The following is a 12,973-nucleotide window of genomic DNA, read 5'->3' as shown; positions in this document are numbered from 1 at the left end:
ACGCGGTGATTGTGACGAGTGATTTAGGATGAGTACAAATGGGTACGTAGTTTAAGTATTTACAGTGTATATGAAATTCAATCCTGAGAGTTCTATCATTTTCGAAGAATGAAATTCTTTGATGTTTATAAGTTTAATTCCCGCATTTTACTTTAAACCCATTTTATCCCAAACTCAAGAACGCGAGCCTGGTCGAACGGCGATTTAATAATCACTAATCCATGTGGAGACGATATGATAAAACTAAATAAATACTTACTTTTTGCTGTCGCTTTACCGCTTCAACAAACATTCAACAACAACAACATAAACATTCAATAACAATACTCAGCAACAACATTCAACAACAATATTCAAGTTCAACAACAACAACGACATAAACATGAACAACAACAACATAAACATCAACAACAAGAACATAAATGTACCGTACATGCTGAAGGTGCACGAAACATAAGAAATGGTGGGTTTGAATTGGGTTTCAATGTTTAAAAACAAATTCTTCCCAATTCAAAAATAAAGAACACAAGAACAAAAAAATGACACAATTATTTTTATCCTAGCTCACTGTTAACAAAGTTAATCGAGTCCACCCGCCAAGATAATTTTTCCTTCTCAACAAGGACTTAATCCACTATAGACGTACTGATTACATACACCACAAAAAAGATAAACTGTCAATGTTGTAAACCACAAATACTATCCGCCAATGTCTTTTTGAGAAATCTTACTATACCCTAATCTCAAGGAACTATCAACTTACAAGTTGAATACAAAGAGTTTTGTTTACAGTGATGCTTCTTGAAAGCAAATTACACAATTTATAATACATAAAAATAACACAAAAGTGTTAAGCAAGTATATGAATAAAAGCTCACTTGTTGCAAGTAAACGAAAAAAAGTTCACTTGGTTTATAAAATTGTACAAAGAATAAATCAGAGAGAATTGTGCAACGTTTCAATGTGAGTTTTGAATCTTGAATCTTTAGAACCTAAGTCTACAAAGTCTTCAGAACTTGTTCATCCAGAACCCTGTCTTTAGAGTCTTTAGCACTTTGTCTTCTGAATCTTCAGAACTTGTTCTTCCAGAACCTTATTTTCATAATCTTTTGAACTCGGACAAAAGAATCGTACAGGTAAAGGAGTCTCTATAAGATCTTCCACCAGAGTCAGGATCAGAAGCTCTATCACTAACTTTTATCAAAACCGTTGTTATAGAAGCATTCTAGAACTTTAGTGAGTCTGTAAACACCATTGGTTTCTTTCAGAGTCAGAGTGTGTTGAGTTCAAAATCTGATGATGTCACACACCTATTCTTTAGAGTTAGAACCTGTTAGAAAAATCTACACACTAGATATTAATATTTAGAGTACTAAATTATTCTCTAAGATATCGTGTAATGTTATCATCAAAACATAACGCCAGATGCATAACCAAATATTGTTCTTATACATGCATGGTGAATAGTTTATGTATCGGAAACGTGATGGATAAGTAAAAGATTTTTTTCCTCCTTTCTTTGTTTTCCTACTCTGACTTTATTTTAAGTTGTTTTGTTAAAGGGAAACCCAAGGACGAATGATATTGATAGAGACTTTCGTTGTTTTGTAAAAGGGAAACCCAAGAAGAAACGATAATGATGACTTAGTACGTAAACCAAAAAACAAAAGATGGTGATTTCGTGTTTCGTTTCATTAATGAAGATGAAAAAATGTATTCAACTTTCTCTGAATGTGTTAGGATTGAATGGTTTCTCAACGATGATATACAAAAATGGTAACTGAATAAACAAGTTAAGTCGTGATTCATGTTTTTGAATAACATATTTCATCACGTTTGTTTAAATCAACCGTAGTGATATCTGATTTATTTAATTAATTTTTATAAAAATTTCCAGTTGGTTAAAACAACTGTAGTGAAATATGGAATATTTTCTTATTAAAAATAAATAAAAATGAAAAGATGCACTATGAAAAATAAAATAAAAGGAGGTAATTGACATCACCACAGTTGTGTTAATCAATCATAGTGAAATTACGTTTATTTTTAATTTAAAAATAAATCAAATAGAAGGTGCCATTATAAATTTAAAGAAATAAAAAAATTGCTAGCACTAAGATTCGAACACATGTAATTTAGGAGCTTTCACAACGGTTGCATAATGCAACCATGATAATATGTAAACAATTTTTATTTAATAAATAAATAAAAATGATGACACCAGATTTTAGAGAAGTCACCGTGGTTCCTCAAAGAACCGTGGCAAAATGGGCGTCGTCGTATATACTTTTTGAAGTAGTGATTAAAACACTTTAAAATATGACAATCCTAATCCAAAAAAGGAAAACCTAAAATGGTTATATGAATTAATCGAATAATAGCATTTATAATTAATTAGAAAATCTTTCTCATTGCTTTAATTGATTAAAAACACTTATTAATAAATTTCATACATACCGTGATATGTTTTAAGAAGTTTAATGAAATCATAGAGGGTTTGAAAAGATTTTCTGTATGTGCGCGTGCATGCGTGCGTGTATTGAGGTTAAAACATAAATATTTTCTATGAGGGAGGCAAGCATATTTCATGAAAGTTCCAGCATAAATATTTTTTATCTCATCATTCATTAGTTTTGAAGATGCATCAGCTTTATGGAAAGATGCTACCATGTTTCTTATATTTAAAGCAAGAGAATTTAAGGAAAGCTTATACATTAGCAGGACAAATTCATATCACCTTATTGAATAAGAAATAGTAAATGACTAACTATAATAATATCTTAGGTTAACTGAGTTCCACATCCTACAGATGAGTCTTCCATCTAACTCTTTGATTTTTTAGGCGCCATGAGTAATTTTTTATATAAGTGATATGGACCTTCCCAGTTAGGTTGCAGTTTCCCCAAGCCACTTAGTAAGGCCACCTACTTGAGCATGAAACCGCCATCCTGCATTTTCCTTGGGACAACTTTGGAATTGTACCTTCTTGCGGTCCTTTGTTTGGAAAAAATTCTCTGATGTGGGCGACTTCATGGATTTCTTTCATTAGGTCAACTGCACATCTAAGTCCTCTCTCATTTTCCTCTTTATTAAACTAAGCACACCACCACACGAGCATGCCAATTTCAATCAGCAACATGACATTAGCATTGTATACCATTAGGAACGAAGTTTCTTTTTAAAGTGGGGAGTGATGTGATACGACCATAATACTACGTGGAGTTATTTGGACCATAACCCCTTGGTGTTGTACAACTTTTTCTTTATTCCACCCAATATCCTTGAGATCGCTGACTCCTCTTTCCCATTTGCCTGTAGGTGAACAACTAAGATGAACTTCGTTTGTATCTATAGGTCTTTGAAGAAGTTGACCATACTTGAGATGGAGAGTTGCATGTCACTGTTTGAGATGATGACTCTTGGAAAACCAAACCAACATATGATCCGTTGCCAATAGAAACGTCTATCTTTTTCTACCGTGATTTTGGAGATGATTGATGACTTTATCCACTTTAGTTGCTAAAACGCCAATAGGAAAGGACCTAGTATGTATTTTCCTTATTGGTAAAACAACCATGTTGACGTGACACGGTGAAGAATTTAAGATAACGCGTGATGTAGGCTAAAATCTTTCTGACACTTATCACATCTTCTCACGAATTCTTTATTATCCATCAAAGTGGGTCAATAATAACCCACCCTGAGCAGTTTATGAGCAAGACCTCATCCACCAATATGACCATCGCATGTTCCTTAGTGAACCTATATAAGGACCAATGTGATTTTTCTCTTCCATAGACATCTCAGAATAAAGGAGGCTATTCCCATCTTATAGATCTACCCAGACATAATGGTGTATTTCCTATGTGTTTCCAAAAATTAATCGTCTCTGACTCATATGATGGGACTTGGTGTGACATCATGTAATGTGTTATGGATTCACTCCAAGTTGTTGGTCCGAAGACTTCAATGGTATTGGTTTCTTCTATTTTAATACTAGAGGCTATCATACCCCAAAATTTACCCTATATTTTTTTCTATTTATTTGGTATACTATTATTCTTGTTTTGTTTGTTTTTATATTTAACTTTTAGGAGGTGTAAAAAAAATAATAAGGGTGTCTACTGGGTCTAACATTTTGATTATTAAGCACATCTCAAAAGAATCCTCTTTCCTAAAGGTGTATTCAAGATAAGGGGGTGTATTGCTAACTTCAAACCTTTCTGACCTAGTTAGAATTTAAGCCCATTTCTCCTTTTAAACCTCAAAGAATAGGGGGTGCAACTAGAGACTATGAAAGTCTCAATTCAGTGTTTTGGCCCACCGGTAGTTTTCTTTGCCTAAAAATAAATAAATATTTTCGAAAAGATATGTGGTTTTTATCCTCTTATTTGTTTATTATAGTCCTCACAATTAACATTAGTGATCATGCTATTATTACTAATCTGGTTTGTTTTTTAATTTTATTTTATTCAATTAATCATAGTTAGGTAAACAGTTTTTTTAAAAAAAAGAGAAAATTGCTAAGTAATTATTAAAGTATTCAATTAATGGTAGGATAGTTGACTTAGTCAACTAGGGTTTGAAAACCCTATTCACGCTCTTCAACAACCAACGGCGGCACCGCACCACCATCCCCCAACCTGACCAACCCTTATCTTCTTACTAAGCCCAAATCCAGAAACTTAATCAGAGCAAATACACAGTTTTATCGAATCAGATCGGGATCGAGTACAATAACATCAATAAAAGAATCAAATCTCCAGAATAACAAATCAAATCTTAACATAAAAATCGAATCAAATCTTATTAAACAAAAATGAAACATTACAATCTAAATCTCACAAATATTGCAAATCAAATCTGAAAACAAATTGAATCAAAATCAAAATTTAAATCATATATTTCCTAATTCAATCTAATCTAACCTAGGCTATAAATTCAAAAGAAAATTATTAGAAAGAGAGGGGATTTTTTTTCGATTTGAGGACGAAAATTTTGAGGGCGCTCGAAGGTGTCGCCACGAGCACAAAACTCTTGAACCAGATTCATCAAACTTCGTCTCTGCAAGGAAAAAAAGAGGGATCAGTTGGAGATTGGAGAGGAATCGAGTACACGTTCCCGAATTTCAAGACCCAAAGGTAAACGTATGATAAACCCCTTGGCCTTGTGATTCATATGCTTGAATAATTCTTGAATATATGTTGATAATTTGATTTGGGGTTAGAGTAATGATTTGGGGTTAGAAGATTGATTTGGGGTTAGAGGAGCGATTTGGGGTTTGCTAGGTTTCGCGGTGGGGAGGAAGGCCGACGGCGGCCGGAAGTTGTTGTTTTTTTTCCTTTCTCGGCGTGTGTTTAGAGAAGGAGAAAGGGGATGAAGAGGGTAAGAACAAGAGAGAGAGAGGAAACCGAATGAGAGAGAGAGGAGAGAACTTTATTTTATTTTTATTTTTTTTGTTAAAACCGAAACAATTGGGAAGAGGAATAGGTAGCATTGGTTGTTGGGAAGGCAAGGAGAAAGAGATAAGATATTCTTTTAGGTCCAATAGGCGCGCGACACGTGGCCACTCCCAGGCCATGTGAATGGTCCGTTTTTCTGGTCCAATGATCTATTGTCTTACCATGGTCCCTCACATAAATCTGCATGCAGGCCGTTCGATTTAGCTTTAAGTAGATCTCGTCCATCCATTCCCTCCTGAATGTGCACCGAATACCATACACCCACGCACACTAGATCCAAGCGGACCACATGTGTAGTTGGGTTGGCCCATATGCTAATCACACCTCCCCAAATTGCTAGTCCTTGACAAATTACACCCCCTGCAATTAAAATAAAATCTAATTAATAATTTTGTAAGCCTTTATTATTTAATTGTTTGTTTCTTTTTGATAATTTAATTTTCTCCTCGAACCGACTATACCTATTAGTCGCAAGTAGACGAGAAATAATTTTTGTTTAATTAATTTGTTTATTAATAATTCAAAAAATGTTGACTTAATTTTCTCGAATCGACTAAACCCATTAGTCGCATTAGACGAGAAATAACTTTTTAATTAATTTATTAATTCTAAATTAATTCTCTCCTCGACCCGACTAAAGCTATTAGTCGCATTAGACGAGAGATAAAAAAATACATAAAATTAAAATACATTTTAATTTGCTGCCCGCGACGATCAATCTATCGATCTGAGTAACCAGCAATGCCCCATTAATCCGTTAGCTATACTGATCAAATCTATTGATCATCGCATCTAACGGTGACAAATTAAATCAGGGTTGTACGCCCAAACATTTGAAATACACTAAACCACGATACTACAGATTTTCATCCTTTTCAATCAGGCAACTCAAAATGCCTTTCAAATCAAATTCAAACTACGATAGGCCATTCAAAAAGCCTTCAAACACTTTCATAATCAATTCAAAGGCGTACAACCCTGTGCCCGAACTACGTTGACTCTGATTCTCCCTAAGGAGATACGTAGGCACTTGGATAACCAAGGCGAGTCCCCTTCCCTAAAATCTCAATTTTTCCCCTATTCAATTCCTTAGCTATTAACCTTAACTTTTAGCCATAAAACTTGGCCCTTAGATTCAAAGCCAATAGGAAAGGGTTGAGGGTGCCTAACACCTTCCCTCGACCTGACTATAATAACTTACCCCGATCTCTAAACTGCGTAGGGTTTCCTATTCGCCCTTCAGAATAGGTGGCGACTCTAAAAGCTTAATTTTTAGGGCAGGTTGCTACAGAGGCGACTAGAGTTTCTTGTATAATGGTTCAGTATGTCCTGATTTCCAGGTGCTAGTGGACTTTGGGAGGAGATTAACTTTGGAATTTTTTTCCCTGGGCACTTATGTTATCTCAATTTTTTTTAAACATTTAGATAATTCACATACATTTTTTAGATATTTGATCAGCTAGGCCTCTTTCACCTAATATTCACAAACAACCTAATTCTCCATAAATTATGAGTCACTTATGGCCTTGAGGCTTGAAATACCCTTTTTCGGAAAGGGAAGTATTTCGGGTAAATATTTTCTAATATCGTATCCACAGAGATCTCTTCCTTATGAGAATTAGGGCTTCTATTTATAATAATTCATCCTTGTAACGCAGCCACCGCGCCTCGGCACGTATTGGCGCGACGCGAACCCAAGTCAGAGGGTTAAGGCGTGTCTTGCCCCTTATTAGCGCGGCTCGGCCTTTGTTTCACCTTCCTTCTTTGTGATTCCTCCTCTCCAGAAGCTCTACGCCTGCGTGTTTCTTCGTCTTTACTTCTCAACTTCAATATTTGCACAAATAACACCCAAAGTGACGCAAGTTGTTCTACAATTAGTGTCGAACCTCTAGAGTTCAATTCTAACCGTAAAATCCTCAAAACTCCTAAGATATACTCAACTTTAGCTCAAAAGGTAGTTAATTTAACACATGAAAACACTACTAATTCACTCCTAACAAACTCTGCCCAACTTAGAGTTTTGTTTGTCCCTAAACACAATTACTTATCTCAATAAATACAACAAAACATACCAACAATCATGCGACGAGTTTTTCAAAAAGTTTTTCAAATGGTTCAATTCAGTGACCAACTCAGATACTCTTTATCTCCCTGCAAACTCAGAACATGCACATGAAACAGATTTTGAAAGGAAATTACCTCCAGAAGTTCAAAACACTACACAACCACAGTTGAATCAGCACTAATCACTCTCATCAAAAGATATGATGAATAAAAGAGGGGTTAAACACTCATCCAAACAATTAAATCAACAAATATCCATATCATACGTTCACCATATTGTTAGCATCAAGTACTGTGGAATCTGAGAATCGAAAGGTCTTTATAGGGTTGTAATGTGGTTTAGATTCAAAGAAAAGAAGATTGTTCAAAGGTTGTTCCTATTCTAGGGAAGCATCCGAATCACAAATCATTCCTTTTTCTCTATACCATTATCTTTTTCACTCGTTCATCTTTTCATTCGTAGCTCAATATTTCTTTTCTTTTCAACAACTGTCCAAGTTCACACGTTGTTTTTCTTTTGTTTTTCCCTTTTTTTTTCAAGCTACGAAATTCTTGTGTTCTTTGCAAATCACCACCTGTACTTACTTTTCTTTTGCTTATGAATCTCCCCAACTTGGAGATCAACCTGTATTCAAATTCTATGAATGCTCCCCTACTTTCTATAAAGGTAAAAGAGAAAACACATCACCAAATTTTATGGTTGATGGTCCAGAATAAAACTTTTCATTGAGATCAATACCTCACCAGATGTTTTTCTTGGTGCATATTATGAAACTTATCTTGACCTCAGGCTCAAAGAATGGTTAGCAAAGGATCACACTCTCACAAAAAAATAAGTTTTAAGATGGAGTAGGCTCAAAGAAACTCTCAGATTCAAACAAATGCCTAAGTCCTTTTCACAGATTTCCACAAAATGATGCGACAAACGGTTTAGCACAATACAAACAAGTCAAAGTAATCGATGGTCTCCTGCATATAGTAGATAATGGAAAGCTTTCCTCATAATGGTTAAGGCTAAGTCGATCCAACAAAAATAGTGTACTATAAAGAACTTCTGCCAGTATTTACTAACAACCTACGTTTCATGCACACACTAAGAGTTTAAGTTCGAAAATTCTTACCTGCCTTGTCACTTATTGAAAAAGAAAGTGAAAAATTAATTTTTTTTTGAAAAATTTCCACTCACTACCACTTTCATGCTTGTTGCTCCCTTGTTGGTACTCCCATTATCTTGCTTGAGCTTTTCATTCTGTTGTGGAACTACTCATTCTACGCAAGGCAACTGAGGGCAGGTTAGAGGAAAAACTCTGCTTTCGCATCACCGCGGCGCACGCAGATCTTCCGCGACACGCGAAAGCTTCTGCCAACGTGTCGCGCCTCGGTATGAGGTCTCGCGGCGCGGTGCTGCATTTTGGTTAGGTTTTTGTTCCTGCTCAATCACACTGGCCTGATGATACATAAAACTAAAATTAAAAATGAGAAAACAATAAAAACTTATTGCGTTGGGTTGCCTCCCAACAAGCGCTTTGTTTAACGTCGTTTGAGCTCGACGATCAGCTTCCTTAAGTACTCAGAAGTGCAATAATACACACTTCCCTATCAAATTCTCCCCCAAGGTAAACTTTCAGTCTTTCTCCATTAACCGTCCAACTCTCTTTGGTTTTTCTATCCTCAATGAAAATAGCGCCATATGGTTTGACTTCTTTGACCATGAATGGTCCTGACCACTTAGATTTCAATTTACCTGGAAAAAGTCTTAGCCTTGAATTGAACAGAAGCACAAGATCTCCAACCTTAAACGCTTTCTTTTTGAGTTTCTTGTCATGGTATCTTTTCATATTTTCCTTGTACATTTTGTTGGACTCATATGCTAAGTACCTGAACTCTTCTAGCTCGTGGAGTTGTTCTTTCCTTTTCTTAAATGCTAGGCTGTCATCTCTATTAAAGAAACGTAGCGCCCACAAAGCTTTGTGCTCTATCTCCACAAGTAAGTGACATGCCTTACCATAAACCATTTGAAAAGGTGATGCACCAGTGGGGGTTTTGTAAGTAGTCCGGTATGCCCAAAGAGCATCATCAATCCTTGCGGACCAATATTTCCTGGATACCGAGACTGTCTTCTCTAGGATATTCTTTATTGCTCTGTTAGAGATTTCCGCCTGCCCGTTGGTCTGAGGGTGATAAGGTGAAGCAATCTTATGATTGATGCCGCACTTTTCCAACACTTTAGCAACCTGTTCATTAACAAAATGGGATCCACCATCGCTACGGTTTAAAAATTTCAATACCGTTTTGGCATCCGATTTTGGAGTAGCGATAGCTTCAACCCACTTGGAAACATAATCCACAGCAACTAGAATATATTCATTAGTAAATGAGGGAAGAAAAGGTCCCATGAAATCGATCCCCCAACAATCAAAAACTTCAACTTCGATCATGGTTTGAAGTGACATCTCATCTCTTTTACTTATCCCTCCAACTCTTTGGCATTTATCACAATTTATCGCATGGTGGTGTGCATCTTTGAAAATAGTTGGCCAGAAAAAACCGGATTGGAGAACTTTTGTTGCTGTTCTCCATCCATTAAAATGCCCACCACTCGGAGAATTATGGCAATGCCAAAGGATTTGTTGTGCTTCCTCTTCATTCACACACCTTCTGAGTATGCTATCCTTACCTATCTTGAACAAATATGGATCGTCCGACACATAATATTTAGCATCGGATAACAACTTTTTCTTTTGATGCCAATCAAAGTCCTCTGGTACCATACCGGTTACTTTATGATTTGCAAGATCGGCGAACCACGGTCTTACTTGGAGTTGAAAAAGTTGTTCATCCAGGAATTCGTCATTTATTTTCGCTTCTTGGGTAGTGACATTTACATTGACCAGACGGGATAAATGATCTGCTACCACATTTTCTAAACCTTTTTTATCCCGGATTTCTAAGTCAAATTCTTGTAAAAGAAGAACCCATCGAATGAGCCTTTGTTTCGAATCCGGTTTAGTTAGCAGATATTTAATGGCCGCATGGTCCGTGTAAATCACCACCTTTGTTCCAATGAGATAGGATCTGAATTTTTCAAGGGCATACACTATGGCTAGCAACTCTTTTTCTGTAGTGTCATAATTGACTTGAGCGTCGTTTAAAACTTTGCTTGCATAGTGTATGACGTGAAATACTTTTTCCTTTCTTTGGCCTAGTACCGCGCCTATGGCATAATCGCTAGCATCACACATAAGTTCAAAATGTTTTGTCCAATCAGGTGCTACGATCACAGGTGGGGTAACTAGACTTTCTTTTAACTCATTAAAAGCTTGGACACATGATTCATCGAAAGTAAAATACGTACCTTTGTTGAGTAAGTTACTCAATGGTTTGGCAATCTTCGAGAAATCTTTTACGAACCTTCGATAGAATCCCGCATGACCCAAAAAGCTTCTTACCCCTTTTATGTTTACTGGAGGTGGAAGTTTTGAGATTACCTCCACCTTGGCTTTGTCCACTTCAAGCCCTCTTGCAGATACCTTGTGTCCTAGTACAATACATTCAGTTACCATGAAATGGCATTTCTCCCAATTTAGAATTAGGTTGGTCTCAATACATCTTCCTAGTGCCTCGTCTAGATTAGCTAGACAAATGTCAAAGGATTTTCCGAACACCGAAAAATCATCCATGAATACTTCAATGCTCTTTTCAATGAGGTCGGAGAAGATTGCTTGCATACATCGTTGAAAGGTGGTTGGGGTATTACATAATCCAAATGGAATTCTTCTATATGCGAAAATTCCAAAGGGACATGTGAAAGATGTCTTCTCATGGTCTTCTGGATTGACTACTATCTGATTGTATCCGGAGTATCCATATGAGAAACAGTAATAGTTTTGTCCGGATAATCTTTCAAGCATTTGATCCATGAAGGGCAAAGGGAAGTGATATTTTCTCGTGGCTTTGTTGAGTCTACGATAGTCAATGTACATTCTCCACCCAGTGACAGTTCTTGTTGGTATTAGTTCATTCTTCTCATTACTGATGACTGTCATTCCTCCTTTCTTTGGCACTACTTGTACTGGACTCACCCATGCGCTATCTGAAATTAGATAAATCATTCCTGCTTCCAAGAGTTTGACTACTTCTTTTCTTACTACTTCTTTCATAGTTGGATTTAACCTTCGTTGCGGTTGAGCTACCGGTTTGAATTCTTCTTCCAACATGATTTTGTGCATACAATATACTGGACTTATACCTTTTAAATCGGCCAAGACCCATCCGATTGCAGCTTTATTCTTTTGTAGGATTTGAAGTAGTCTTTCTTCTTCTTGCGTAGTTAGCTTTGAACTAATAACTACTGGTTTCTTTCCCTCCTTATCTAAAAAGGCATATTTCAGATGAGCCGGTAGTAGTTTTAGTTCCATCTTTGTTTCCTTCACTTCTTTTGGTGGGTCCAATGTTTCCACTTTCTCATCCTTATCGTTCATGTTTCCTCCCTTCTCTAGTTCTTTTACAAATCCTTCAATTTCCTTTTCTTCCTCTTGAGTCAGCACATTAAAAGAATCAACAAGGGATCTTTCTAACGGATTAGAAAGATGGATCTCACTGGCTACCTCTGTTGCTACTTCTTCAGTGACATCTAGGCGGAAACAATCGCTTTTATCCTTAGGTTGTTTCATGGCGTCGAAGAGATTAAAGCATACCTCTTCGTCTTGGACTCTTAGCTTCATAATACCATCGTCGATATCTATCATCATCCGGGCTATTTTCATGAATGGACTTCCCAGAATAATTGGTGACTCTTTATCCTCTTCCATATCAATCATAACAAAGTCTACCGAAAATAGGAATTTGTCTACCTTTACAAGCATATCTTGTGCAACACCGTAGGGAAGAGTTGTGGACTTATTTGCAAGTTGTAAGGTCATTCTGGTTGACTTCATCTCGATATTTCCCAATCTTTTTACTATTGATAGAGGAATTAGATTGATGCTTGATCCTAGATCTATCAATTCGTTCCCAATGTGCTGATTTCCAATGGTGACCGGTAGAGTAACTCGTCCCGGATCTCTTGCTTTTTGAGGGAGACGGGACACTATAGCGCTACATTGGGCATCGAGTACAACAACTTCTTCCTCTTCTGGTCTCTTCTTCTTTGTCAAGATATCCTTCATGAATTTTGCATACTTTGGCATTTGGGCAATGGCTTCGGAGAATGGAATGTTAATTTGTAATTGCTTGAAGATTTCCATAAACCTTGCATACTGTCTAGCATGATCTTTCTTTGATGGTGCATGTGGATATGGGAGATGTTGGCTGGGGATCGTACTGCTGGCTGTTTTATCCTTAACGCGCCGCGACTGCGTATTAGCGCGCCGCGACCCCTTTTTTTTTAGCATCTTTATTCATATCACTCACTATGATTTCATTCTCCTCATCTTCCGCAGCACGAT

This window comes from Vicia villosa, unplaced genomic scaffold, assembly GCF_029867415.1.
Source record: "Vicia villosa cultivar HV-30 ecotype Madison, WI unplaced genomic scaffold, Vvil1.0 ctg.001315F_1_1, whole genome shotgun sequence".
Lineage (NCBI taxonomy): Eukaryota > Viridiplantae > Streptophyta > Magnoliopsida > Fabales > Fabaceae > Vicia > Vicia villosa.
The sequence above is the reverse complement of the archived record's forward strand: the minus strand, read 5'-3'. Positions refer to the sequence as shown.